Below are 12824 nucleotides of genomic sequence, written 5' to 3'. Positions count from 1 at the left end.
AAGAATATTTTGTATGATGTTGAACTGTCTTTGCCAATTGTCTCTTACTGTTGTTTTTATTTCAGAAGAAAAAGTAATTCCAAGAATTTTCAAATTGTCTACTTGAGTTATCCAATCATATGGCCAAGAACGTTTAGGATGAGTTTGATTGAAATTGCTTCTACGTGGGATCGAACTCCTAACCTCAGGAATCCCAGCCGACGCCGCTACCGTCTGCGCTTCTATGGCCTGTGGACATTGATTTAAGGTCCAAGTGCATAGACCAAGTAATTTTGTCTTCTCCTTGTTGATACGTGCATTTGTCCAGGCACAAAATTCTAGAATAATCTCGCATGCACGACGTACATCTTTCATTGATGAGACAAAAACTACTAGATCATCTACATATGCACGAACTTTGATGCGTTTTCCGTAGTGTTCAATTCCGTCAATACCCCTAGACAAGCAAACTAAAAGCGGTTCAATATAGAGGGAAAACAGATGGACTGACAGAGGGCACCCCTGTCGCACGGATTGTGCATTGTCCACAGTACCGACTATGTCATTACCGTTCAATGGGCATAGTTCAGTTATACTGTACAGCGTTTTCAACCAATCAACAAAGAGGGGGGGATAGCCCATGGCTGTCATTACTTCCCACAGAACGTCTCGATTGACAAGGTCATATGCTTTCTCTAAATCGTACGCGAGAATGGCGGCCGGTTTGAGAGAAGATACCTCTTTTGATTTACGACCTGTATTATCAATGACATCTCGGATTAAACACAAGCTGTCAAAGATATAGCGGCCGGGTACACCACCTTTTTGATGTGAGTCTAAAGAGTTTTGAAGAGATTTTCTCAGACGAAAAGCCAATACTGACGCGATTAACTTATAATCGGTATTTAACAAAGAGATTGGTCGGTAATCGGTGATTTTACTCGGTGATGGGATTTTTGGGACTAATCTTATAGCTGCCCTTCCCTGCGACGGCTGGAGTTTTCTTTTTTCGAGGACGCAATTCATCATTTCCAGAAAATGAACACCAATAACATCCCAAAATTTTATATAAAACTCAAAAGGAATGCCATCTGTACCCGGAGCCTTGTTCTTTTTAGTTGCCTTAAGGGCGATGTTAATTTCATCTACTGTGAACGGATCTACAAGAAAGTTGCCACTCTCCGGGATCGAACCTAGTACTCCTCGATTCAACGCTTGAGCGTTTAACGACTGAGCTACCACCGATACACCCGAATCGTTTTTAGTGGGTTTTATACGGGTAAGTGCACCTCTAATCCCTTCTAGAAATTTTCCAGCTAATTGGGTATTTGGGGAGGGCTGGTTCTGAAAAATTCTACTAAAGTGTTCAATTATTTCTTGATTAATCTGCTCAGGTTGGGTAATTTTACAGTTATCATTAGTTTTGAGCTGAGTGATCAGAGACTTCTGGAAATTGCTCGTTGACTTGTTCATATGAAAGGTAGATGGCTCTTCTTCGGCTATACTTTGAACGCGTGAACGTATTGCAAATCCCCTCAATGCTTCTCGCTCCCAGGCTAGAAACTCACGTTTCAACTCCATGTAACGCGCATGATTGAAATTTACATTGTTCACGGTTTCTTTTAGTTGATGTTGGAGTAATTTCCTTTTGACTCTCTGATCACAGATTCTCTTTTTACAATAGTTAATTGATAATCGCCTGAGGCTAGGTTTGAAAATAATCTCCCACCAATGGTCTACGTTTTCAATACGGGATGGGTGTTGGGACATTTCTTCAATAAAGACATGCACCAAGTTTATATATTCTTCTTCCTCAAGAATTGATGAGTTAAGTTTCCATAAATTCCTTGACTTGTTCCTCACTACACTAGGATGGGTGGTGCTGTTTATATACCCTACGATTGGTCTGTGATCCCCGAGTGGTAAGTCGTGCAAATGGATATCAGAAAATTTTACGTGATGGTGGCAATAAATTCGGTCTAATCTAGCCTGGCTAGCCGCACAATTGTACGTCCAACAAGGTTCATTTTTCCGAATTTCTCTCCAGACATCTGTTAATGAAAGAGCTTTTACTAAATCTCGGAGGGGTTCTAGTAATGCTAGTCTAATTTTAGGTGGTGTTGTGTTGCTACTTTTACGGTCATCGATCTCGTCAACGGCATTAAAATCTCCCAATATAATTGCTGGTGCCTTATACTGGGCAACATAAGCCGGAATAGTTTGCCGGAGGAAAGAATCTCTATAACTTTTATTTTGGTCACCAGATGGGGCGTAAATACACACGAAAGCAAGACAATTTACTTCCATGGCTATCAGCCTCCCCTCCGGTTCAAACAAAATGTTTTTGGCGCTCAGCCCGTGTCGTACTAGGATGGCTGTCCCATGTTGTCTAGGACCGAGATTTGTGTGCATCTGGTAATGTTTAGTAAATACGGTGCTAGAGTGAAATACTACTTCTTGCAAACATATAATATCAAGTTTATGATGTAAAAAGAAATTGAGTATTATTTTAAGTTTGTCAGGTGACGATATTCGGTTGATATTATAGGTCGCGATGTTAGTCATGATTAATATTTAAATTTGGGTTTAGAGGGTTGGGTCTTGTTATCGTGGGTTTTTTTCCTTCTAACGGCCTCCATTGCTTTGAGAGTTTTGTCTTCTATGGGGGTTGATGGAGTGCCGAGGGGGACGCCCAAGGACTCCTGAGTCTCACTCACATGACTAGCCTCCTGGCTATCAAGTGGGCGTTGTCCTGGCTGAATACTCCCACCAGAAAAAGAAATGTCTTCATCAGGATTTGAAATCGAAACCACCTCGGTTGCATCCATCTCTTCAACCTCCTCGTTATCCATCTGATCTATCGTGGATGGAATAGATGGTACTCCAGGTGCGTTTGGAGCGAATGGAACATCGTTCCCCCCAGAAAGGGGGGGAAAAGAATTAATGTCCACAACCGGTATCGAAACTGGAACCTCTCGAGTCGGAGACCCGAGTTCAACCAACTGAGCTACACCAGATACAATTTCCTCAGCTACCTCGCCCGAGCCAAAGGAAGAGGCAGTACGACTCCTCTTTTTTGATTGTTTTTGGTGGTCACGGAATTCTCTCGTATGTTTAATTTTCTTTTTCTTAACCGATTTGGACGCAACAGACGAACCTACACAGTTAGTGTCTTCAGCGTCAGAATCGGTGTTAGAAGAAGTTTCAGTTCCATCGGGTTTCGAAATTGGATCTTCTGGAGCTCCATCAAGAACTACAACAGTCGACGTCGTTGGCCTCTGGGCTAACTCAGGGAATGAATCAGCGTCAACAGTTGGAGCAATTGGCATTTGCCCGCCACCAATCGGTTCTGTCTCCTGGGGCTTCCTAGCAGTTGTCCTAACTGGCCCACGATTTGTTAGTACACTACTATAGCTACGTGTTCCAATTGGGCCTTTTGAAATGGTGCTGGGAGTGGTTAAACTACGGGGTTGCTTGGGGCAATTAGCTAAAACATGTGTGGGAGAATCACACATGCGGCATGTCTGCATTTGCCCTGCATAAGACACCATTATTGGTTCCTTGTAGCTTCCAAAGGTGATATAAGACGGGATGCTCTTGTGGATTTCCATATCCACATTGACAACTCCAGTCTTTATCCCGTTCCACCTTGGAAGCGACCTATCCTGGTACCTGTCCCAAAAAATCCGAGAAATCACTCCATACTCACGCAATCTCTTGTTGAGCAGGCTAAGGTCATCATCGAATTTGAAATGTTGAATTCTAACGCGTACAAGGTTAACTGACCTATCTCTAACTCTAATTCGGACCTCTTTGCCACTAATAACAACAGACTCTTTAGCACTAAATTTATCCAAGAATTCAATGTGGTCTTTGACGGTCTTGAACCCAATTCGGAAAACACAAAAAGCTCGTCCTGGTAGGCGACAAACTGCATCAAAGATGCAATCAGATTCGTTACTACCCTGCTCGAAACATTCGTAGAATTCATGCCTGGTCACTTCAGTATTACCAAAAGAGATTTCGGCAGTACGTGGCCAGACGTCTGGGGATTCCGTTCCCATTTTACCCACAATAAAGGGGCAAGGAGACGGAAAAAGAAACAATACAAAAAAAATGGAACAAAAAGCAAAATGGCGCTTAACAAACAATAAGAGAAACACGAAAGACAAGCAACAATACAATAAAGAGAACAAAAAAAAGAACAAATAGATTTTTGACTCACAGCAAGATGTCACACTTGGTAGATCATTTAGACACGTCTAGTCACAACCGAACGCGCTAGCCAATTGCGTCACAGAGGCATGCTGATTGGTTAACGACACACTCGTCAAGTTCAACAAGCAAACCAAACATTACATTTTTTTAGTGTGGCCAACACTAATAAAATGTTGCAGAAACATTGTGGGGCTTCCATAGTGTAGAGGTTATCACGTCGGCTTCACACGCTGAAGGTCCTCAGTTCGATCCTGAGTGGAAGCATCAGTATAACGTTAGGAAAAAATAATCGTAGGAGAAAAGGAAATGAAATGGAATTAATAACTTGTAATGTATCTTATCTTAATGACAACTAGACTAGAACAAGTAGACATCTGGAAACTACACACAGGCAACCAACCAATCATAGTAAAAGTTATCTCACGGTTCCTGGAAAGGAAAAAATGTCGTCAATAAGACTTGGTTCATTACATTGGAATAGAGCGCAATGGTAAGCCTGGCTAGCTCAGTCGGTAGAGCATGAGACTCTTAATCTCAGGGTCGGGGGTTCGAGCCCCGCGTTGGGCGTCATATATTTGCCAATAATTGCAGATGAAAGTTAGAAGTTGGGAGACGATCGTTAGAATTTTGTAATCATTCCAGAATAATTCTATAGCGGATTGTAGTTTCCATAGTGTAGTGGTTATCACGTCGGCCTAACACGCTGAAGGTCTTCAGTTTGATCCTGGGTGGAAACAGGACAATGTATTTTTAGAAAGACTATCAAAAAAGCACATTTTGGTTTTTTGAAAAAGCCAAGCATTCATGTTTCTTGTGAAAATGAAATCTACATTATGACAATGTGAAGATATTCGCAATGCTGTATCCGGAGGAAGTCAACAGAAAGCGGGAAATCAATGATGACTGTGGTTGTTGAAAAAGGTGCTATAACCCCGAAGAGACTTCTTCTGTAGCCAAACGTCAATGATGACTGTTGTTTTAGGGAATTGAGAAATGACTTGCGCTGGATGGAGAAGAATTCCATAAACACCGGAGGGGAATCTATATAGATTACACCTGAACCTGGAACAGTAGCTCCGGACAGAGGAAGAACATCATGAGCGTGCACCCTACGCTGCAAATGTTCAGTAGATTTAACAGTCATCAGTTAAAGAAGCCATATCGCGAGTGTGCGCTCTTCATTGGACGCTTTAGTTGGTTAAAGGAGTCATGAGGCGAAGAAATTGAATTAAAAACAACAGTATTCATTCACCATGCGCCCCTGGGTGGGATCGAACCACCAGCCTTCCGGTTAACAGCCGAACGCGCTAGCCAATTGCGCCACAGAGGCATGCTGATTGGTTAACGACACACTCGTCAAGTTCAACAAGCAAACCAAACATTACATTTTTTTAGTGTGGCCAACACTAATAAAATGTTGCAGAAACATTGTGGGGCTTCCATAGTGTAGAGGTTATCACGTCGGCTTCACACGCTGAAGGTCCTCAGTTCGATCCTGAGTGGAAGCATCAGTATAACATTAGGAAAAATTAATCGTAGGAGAAAAGGAAATGAAATGGAATTAATAACTTGTAATGTATCTTATCTTAATGACAACTAGACTAGAACAAGTAGACATCTGGAAACTACACACAGACAACCAACCAATCATAGTAAAAGTTATCTCACGGTTCCTGGAAAGGAAAATATGTCGCCAATAAGACTTGGTTCATTACATTGGAATAGAGCGCAATGGTGAGCCTGGCTAGCTCAGTTTGTAGAGCATGAGACTCTTAATCTCAGGGTCGGGGGTTCGAGCCCCCCGTTGGGCGTCATATATTTGCAAATAATTGCAGATGAAAGTTAGAAGTTGGGAGACGATCGTTAGAATTTTGTAATCATTCCAGAATAATTCTAAAGCGGATTGTAGTTTCCATAGTGAAGTGGTTATCACGTCGGCCTAACACGCTGAAGGTCCTCAGTTCGATCCTGGGTGGAAACAGGACAATGTATTTTTAGAAAGACTATCAAAAAAGCACATTTTGGTTTTTTGAAAAAGCCAAGCATTCATGTTTCTTGTGAAAATGAAATCTACATTATGACAATGTGAAGATATTCGCAATGCTGTATCCGGAGGAAGTCAACAGAAAGCGGGAAATCAATGATGACTGTGGTTGTTGAAAAAGGTGCTATAACCACGAAGAGACTTCTTCTGTAGCCAAACGTCAATGACTGTTGTTTTAGGGAAATGAGAAATAACTTGGGCTGGATGGGGAAGAATTCCATAAACACCGGAGGGGAATCTATATAGATTACACCTGAACCTGGAACAGTAGCTCCGGACAGAGGAAGAACATCATGAGCGTGCACCCTACGCTGAAAATGTTCAGTAGATTTAACAGTCATCAGTTAAAGAAGCCATATCGCGAGTGTGCGCTCTTCATTGGACGCTTTAGTTGGTTAAAGGAGTCATGAGGCGAAGAAATTGAATTAAAACAACAGTATTCATTCACCATGCGCCCCTGGGTGGGATCGAACCACCAGCCTTCCGGTTTTTTTTTTTTTTTTATATTTAAACGATTTATTGTCACAATTAAAATTTAAATTGCTTTACAGATACTTGGGGCATTTACGTGATTTGTGACATAAGTGACTTGCTGTGGCCAAGGAGAAACATAACAAAGAAAAACAAAAAGAACCAATTTCGAGACGGAATTGAAAGAGGACAAATGATTTTGGTGAAAAATATAAAATTTAACAATACGACATCTGGGGGGGATCCAAGAAATTATAATTGTAATGAGAGAACAATGTTGTATAAAGATAAGACGAAATTTGTGGAGAATTTTGAGAAAGAATATTTAAGGATTAGGAGGTGACATCTGGGGAGAATTTTTTGAAAGAAGGAGGCTTGACCAGAGAGACTGTATTTCGTTTATGGCTGGGGTGAGGTTTTGGCTGCGGGCGGTCCAGACGGTGATGATGTAGGATTGGATGAGGGCCAGTATTTTCTCTTTATTGGGGCCATTTCCAATGTCTCCATTTATTGTTGATTTGAGTGGTTTTTGACATCCAAGTTTCGTTAGTTGAATTCGAAGCCATAAACTGATGTGGACTTTCTCAGAACATAGTAACATAAGATGGTCGTCAGTTTCTTGGCCACCATTGCATAGAGGACATTGGTCATTTCTAGAAAGTCTGAGGCTTGTGAGGCGCATTTTGGTAGGGAGCTGATTATGGTTGAAATCCCAGACCAGTTCAGCGTTTCTTCCTTTCATTTTGGCCACCCAACGCCAGATGGAAGCCCAGTCGAGGTCTGGTTTCGTAACTTCGGTTCTCCCTGGTTGCCCAAGGTTAGCGATCAGGTGATTGTAGGTGGCGCGGTGATTGGATACGGTTGACGATGTGAAGATGCCAGCTTTAAGTAGATCGGTGATGGTTGAAAGTGCGGTGGTGAAGTATGGATGTGATGAATGGGTTGCATTAAATCTGGGCTGGATGATTTGTTGAAGGAGATTCTTGAGGTGTGGACCCAACCAATAAACGGATGCAGCTCTCTCAATAGCCTCGGGATGGATTAAGGATTTAAAGATTTGACGGGTGAAAAGGGATTGGAAGAATTGAAAAAGTAAGGTGACTCCAAGTCCACCTTGGAGTCGGGGGCGGATCAAAACATTTAGGGGTGGGTGCTCTCTTCGTTGTGCCCAAAGAAATTTGTTGCATTTCTGTTGGAGGAGAAGGGCTTGGGTTTTGTTGCAAGGGAGTACATGAGCTATATGAACAAGTTGGGATAAGACATGTTGTTTGATGAATAGGACGCGACCATAAAAAGTGAAATGACGGTGTGTGTTTGTGATAAGAATATTTTGTATGATGTTGAACTGTCTTTGCCAATTGTCTCTTACTGTTGTTTTTATTTCTGAAGAAAAAGTAATTCCAAGAATTTTCAAGTTGTCTACTTGAGTTATCCAATCATGTGGCCAAGTACGTTTAGGATGAATTTGATTAAAATTGCTTCTACGTGGGATCGAACTCCTAACCTCAGGAATCCCAGCCGACGCCGCTACCGTCTGCGCTACTACGGCCTGTGGACAATGATTTAAGGTCCAAGTGCCTAGACCAAGTAATTTTGTCTTCCCCTTGTTAATACGTGCATTTGTCCAGGCACAAAATTCTAGAATAATCTCGCATGCACGACGTACATCTTTCATTGATGAGACAAAAACTATTAGATCATCTACATATGCACGAACTTTGATGCGTTTTCCGTAGTGTTCAATTCCGTCAATACCCCTAGACAAACAAACTAAAAGCGGTTCAATATAGAGGGCAAACAGATGGACTGACAGAGGGCACCCCTGTCGCACGGATTGTGCATTGTCCACAGTACCGACTATGTCATTACCGTTCAATGGGCATAGTTCAGTTATACTGTACAGCGTTTTCAACCAATCAACAAAGAGGGGGGGATAGCCCATGGCTGTCATTACTTCCCACAGAACGTCTCGATTGACAAGGTCATATGCTTTCTCTAAATCGTACGCGAGAATGGCGGCCGGTTTGAGAGAAGATACCTCTTTTGATTTACGACCTGTATTATCAATGACATCTCGGATTAAACACAAGCTGTCAAAGATATAGCGGCCGGGTACACCACCTTTTTGATGTGAGTCTAGAGAGTTTTGAAGAGATTTTCTCAGACGAAAAGCCAATACTGACGCGATTAACTTATAATCGGTATTTAACAAAGAGATTGGTCGGTAATCGGTGATTTTACTCGGTGATGGGATTTTTGGGACTAATCTTATAGCTGCCCTTCTCTGCGACGGCTGGAGTTTTCTTTTTTCGAGGACGCAATTCATCATTTCCAGAAAATGAACACCAATAACATCCCAAAATTTTATATAAAACTCAAAAGGAATGCCATCTGTACCCGGGGCCTTGTTCTTTTTAGTTGCCTTAAGGGCGTTGTTAATTTCATGTACTGTGAACGGATCTACAAGAAAGTTGTCACTCTCCGGGATCGAACCTAGTACTCCTCGATTCAACGCTTGAGCGTTTAACGACTGAGCTACCACTGATACACCCGAATTGTTTTTAGTGGGTTTTGTACGGGTAAGTGCACCTCTAATCCCTTCTAGAAATTTTCCAGCTAATTGGGTATTGGGGGAGGGCTGGTTCTGAAAAATTCTACTAAAGTGTTCAATTATTTCTTGATTAATCTGCTCAGGTTGGGTAATTTTACAGTTATCATTAGTTTTGAGCTGAGTGATCAGAGACTTCTGGAAATTGCTCGTTGACTTGTTCATATGAAAGGTAGATGGCTCTTCTTCGGCAATACTTTGAACGCGTGAACGTATAGCAAATCCCTTCAATGCTTCTCGCTCCCAGGCTAGAAACTCACGTTTCAACTCCATGTAACGCGCATGATTGAAATTTACATTGTTCACGGTTTCTTTTAGTTGATGTTGGAGAAATTTCCTTTTGACTCTCTGATAACAGATTCTTTTTTTACAATAGTTAATTGATAATCGCCTGAGGCTAGGTTTGAAAATAATCTCCCACCAATGGTCTACGTTTTCAATACGGGATGGGTGTTGGGACATTTCTTCAATAAAGACATGCACCAAGTTTATATATTCTTCTTCCTCAAGAATTGATGAGTTAAGTTTCCATAAATTCCTTGACTTATTTCTCACTACACTAGGAGGGGTGGTAATGTTTGTATACCCTACGATTGGTCTGTGATCCCCGAGTGGTAAGTCGTGCAAATGGATATCAGAAAATTTTACGTGATGGTGGCAATAAATTCGGTCTAATCTAGCCTGGCTAGCCGCACAATTGTACGTCCAACAAGGTTCATTTTTCCGAATTTCTCTCCAGACATCTGTTAATGAAAGGGCTTTTACTAAATCTCGGAGGGGTTCTAGTAATGCTAGTCTAATTTTAGGTGGTGTTGTGTTGCTACTTTTACGGTCATCGATCTCGTCTCCCAATATAATTGCTGGTGCCTTATACTGGGCAACATAAGCCGGAATAGTTTGCCGGAGGAAAGAATCTCTATAACTTTTATTAAATATTATTAAATTTTATTAAATTCCTTGACTTGTTTCTCACTACACTAGGAGGGGTGGTGCTGTTTAAAATATACCCCAGGGATAATATTTAAATTTGGGTTTAGAGGGTTGGGTCTTGTTATCGTGGGCTTTTTTCCTTCTAACGGCCTCCATTGCTTTGAGAGTTTTATCTTCTATGGGGGTTGATGGAGTGCCGAGGGGGACGCCCAAGGACTCCTGAGTCTCACTCACATGACTAGCCTCCTTGCTATCAAGTGGGCGTTGTCCTGGCTGAATACTCCCACCAGAAAAAGAAATGTCTTCCTCAGGATTTATAATCAAAACCACCTCGATTGCATCCATTTCTTCAACCACCTCGTTATCCATCTGATCTATCGTGGAAGGATAAGATGGTACTCCAAGTGAGATTGGAGCGGGTGGAACATTGTTCCCCCCATAGAGGGCGGGAAAAAAATTAATGTCCACAACCGGTATCGAAACTGGAATCTCTCGAGTCGGAGACCCAAGTTCAACCAACTGAGCTACACTAGATCCAATTTCCTCATCTACCTCGCCCGAGCCATAGGAAGAGGCAGTACGACTCCTCTTTTTTGATTGTTTTTGTTAATCAAGGAATTCCCTCGTCTGTTTCATTTTCTTTTTCTTGACCAATTTGGACGCACTAGACGAACCTACACAGTTGGTGTCTTTAGCGTCAGCATCGGTGTCAGAAGAAGATTCAGTTCCATCGGGTTTCAAAATCGGATCCTCTGGAGCATCATCAAGAACGACAACAGTCGACGTCGTTGGCCTCTGGGCTAAATCGGGGAACCCATCTGGCGTTGGGTGGCCAAAATGAAAGGAAGAAACGCTGAACTGGTCTGGGATTTCAACCATATTCAGCTCCCTACTAAAATGCGCCTCACAAGCCTCAGACTTTCTAGAAATGTCCAATGTCCTCTATGCAATGGCGGCCAAGAAACTGACGACCATCTTATGTTACTATGTTCTGAGAAAGTTCACATCAGTTTATGGCTCCGAATTCAACTAACGAAACTTGGATGTCAAAAACCACTAAAATCAACAATCAATGGGGACGTTGGAAATGTCCCCAATAAAGAGAAAATACTGGCACTCATCCAATCCTACATCATCACCGTCTGGACCGCCCGCAGCCAAAACCTCACCCCAGCCATAAATGAAATACAGTCTCTCTGGTCAAGCCTTCTTCATTCAAAAAATTCTCCCCAGATGTCACCTTCTAATCCATTAATATTCCCTCTCAAAATTCTCAACAGATTTCTTCTTATCTTTATACAAAATTGTTCTCTCATTACAATTAATATTTCTTGGATCCCCCCCAGATGTCGTATTGTTAAATTTCACATTTTTCACCAAAATCAATTGTCCTCTTTCATTTCCGTCTCGAAATGTTTCTTTTTCTTTGTAATGTTTCTCCTTGGCCACAGCAAGTCACTTATGTCACAAATCTCGTAAATGCCCCAAGTATCTGTAAAGCAATTTAAATTTAAATCGTCACAATAAATCGTTTAAATATAAAAAAAAAAAAAAAAACGGAAGGCTGGTGGTTCGATCCCACCCAGGGGCGCATGGTGAATGACTACTGTTGTTTTAATTCAATTTCTTCGCCTCATGACTCCTTTAACCAACTAAAGCGACCAATGAAGAGCGCACACTCGCGATATGGCTTCTTTAACTTATGACTGTTAAATATACTGAACATTTTCAGCGTAGAGTGCACGCTCATGATGTTCTTCCTCTGTCCGGTGCTACTTTTCCAGGTTCAGATGTAATCTATATAGATTCCCCTCCGGTGTTTATGGAATTCTTCCCCATCCAGCGCAAGTCATTTCTCATTTCCCTAAAACAACAGTCATTGACGTTTGGCCACAGAAGAAGTTTTTTCGGGGTTATAGCACCTTTTTCAACAACCACAGTCATCATAACTATAATAATCGAAAATCGTCGTTAAATTGGCAATTACTTTTCTTTTGTTTTACTGTTTTCAAGCAAAAATTTTCATTTGTCCAAGTGTTGGGAAATCGCTGAAATAGCATTTTAAAACTTGGTAACCTTTGTCAGCGACAATTACTTCTCAGCGCAACTTATTATTCTGTTTAACAGGTGAACTCTGACTCTCTCATCCTCCTCTGCCGTCTTCACTGGTTCCCGGAGCAACAACGCGCTGACTTCAAGACGCTGGTCATGATGGTAAGGTGCATTCTCGGCACCGTGTACTTGTTGTCTCTCATCGACTTTCAGAAACTATCTAAACCTGGCTTACGATCACAGACCTCGACTTCGATGAACCTGACTGTTCTTAGCACTCGGACGGGCCACTGTGAAGAGGATGCCTTATCCAGGGTCACTCTGGTGCTTGGTTGGTCTTGACTTGTCTTGTCCAAGGCCATCACATACATCAAAGACCTAAAGACCTTTCGTTCTTGTCTCACTCTGTACTCCCCTACTGATTTAAAACTTGCTGTTCTCCCAAAAAATGAACAGAAATAACTTGTAGCGTCAGTTCATCAAATGTTGTGTCTTTTCATTCACCAATTTAATGCCACAAAA

At 41.8% G+C, this 12824-nt stretch overlaps 6 non-coding genes across 6 annotated transcripts; 5 read left to right on the top strand and 1 right to left on the bottom strand.

Annotated features, from left to right (window-relative positions):
• Window positions 1-4388: 4388 nt before the first annotated feature.
• Window positions 4389-4461, top strand: Trnav-cac. Its single transcript has one exon. It is a non-coding gene; the product is annotated as a tRNA-Val (tRNA).
• A 230-nt stretch (window positions 4462-4691) lies between these two features.
• Trnak-cuu lies at window positions 4692-4764 on the top strand. The gene has a single exon. It is a non-coding gene; the product is annotated as a tRNA-Lys (tRNA).
• Window positions 4765-5453: 689 nt separating this feature from the next.
• On the bottom strand, window positions 5454-5527 carry Trnan-guu. Its single transcript has one exon. It is a non-coding gene; the product is annotated as a tRNA-Asn (tRNA).
• A 105-nt stretch (window positions 5528-5632) lies between these two features.
• Window positions 5633-5705, top strand: Trnav-cac. Its single transcript has one exon. It is a non-coding gene; the product is annotated as a tRNA-Val (tRNA).
• Window positions 5706-5935: 230 nt separating this feature from the next.
• Window positions 5936-6008, top strand: Trnak-cuu. The gene has a single exon. It is a non-coding gene; the product is annotated as a tRNA-Lys (tRNA).
• A 97-nt stretch (window positions 6009-6105) lies between these two features.
• Window positions 6106-6178, top strand: Trnav-aac. The gene has a single exon. It is a non-coding gene; the product is annotated as a tRNA-Val (tRNA).
• Window positions 6179-12824: the final 6646 nt, after the last annotated feature.

Source organism: Daphnia pulicaria, chromosome 1 (genome assembly GCF_021234035.1).
Source record: "Daphnia pulicaria isolate SC F1-1A chromosome 1, SC_F0-13Bv2, whole genome shotgun sequence".
In the NCBI taxonomy this organism is placed as follows: domain Eukaryota; kingdom Metazoa; phylum Arthropoda; class Branchiopoda; order Diplostraca; family Daphniidae; genus Daphnia; species Daphnia pulicaria.
This window is presented reverse-complemented; position numbering and strand designations above follow the sequence as displayed.